We start from the raw sequence: 766 nt of genomic DNA, 5'->3' as shown, positions 1-766 counted from the left end.
GGTGCTGGGGGATTGAACCACAGTCCCTGTGCTTTGCTAAGCTTGTTCTAAGTAGGTGCTTTAGACCACTGAGCCATCTCACCAGCCCCTTGATAGGATTTTGAAAAGAGTTCCAAATAAGGTGTGGTTAAGTTAAATAGAGCTGCTTTTATAAAAGTCTTTGATACTTTTGAATGTTTTATTAATGCATGAATTTCTCTTATTGTCTTTAACAAAAATGAAAACTTTGTAGAATTGTATAGTTACAGGCTACTCGAGGACCTGTGTGGGGACAGAACCCTTCTAGAGCCTGCTAATTTCTGATTATAGTATTGTTAAAAGTATTATAATTAAATCATTGTAGGACTTTTTTTTTTAATCAACCTAGAGTTTTAAAAAGTAATATGTGTACATGGAGAAAATTAAAACTGTTCCAAAAGTATATGTTAGCATAAAGAAAATTATGGTTCTGATCTTTCTTCTCCAGTCCAGTCCTCTCCACATACAGGAAACCACTGTTACTTTCTTATCTTTGTAATCTTTTAGATAGTCCATGGTTGTGGAAGTGTATAGAGTACTCACAAATATTTCTAAATATACTGCTCATAACATCAGAGACCTTGCTCCTTTTGCTTAGTAGTGTCTTTTAGTCTCCTTTCCATATCAGTTTTTTTTTTTAAACATTTATTTATTGTGTGTGTGTGTGTGTGTGTGGCCAGCTCAGCCCACCAGGGGGCGCAGCTGGCTGGCATGTGGTGTTGGGGGATCGAACCGTGGTCCCTGTGCT

General features: G+C 37.2%; 1 protein-coding gene and 1 pseudogene across 2 annotated transcripts in view; one reads left to right on the top strand and one right to left on the bottom strand.

Moving 5' to 3' along the window:
- Nucleotides 1-534, bottom strand: part of LOC101577657 — a 2,274-nt pseudogene extending 1,740 nt beyond the window's left edge. Inside the window, exon 1 of the transcript XR_192809.1 lies at nucleotides 502-534. The product of XR_192809.1 is annotated as a ubiquitin-40S ribosomal protein S27a pseudogene (transcript). The remainder of the gene's footprint in view (nucleotides 1-501) is intronic.
- Nucleotides 1-766, top strand: part of Ptp4a2 (protein tyrosine phosphatase type IVA, member 2) — a 45,926-nt gene that overhangs the window by 27,509 nt on the left and 17,651 nt on the right. The window lies entirely within an intron of this gene.

This window comes from Octodon degus, unplaced genomic scaffold, assembly GCF_000260255.1.
Source record: "Octodon degus isolate 3935 unplaced genomic scaffold, OctDeg1.0 scaffold00163, whole genome shotgun sequence".
Taxonomy (NCBI): domain Eukaryota; kingdom Metazoa; phylum Chordata; class Mammalia; order Rodentia; family Octodontidae; genus Octodon; species Octodon degus.
This window is presented reverse-complemented; position numbering and strand designations above follow the sequence as displayed.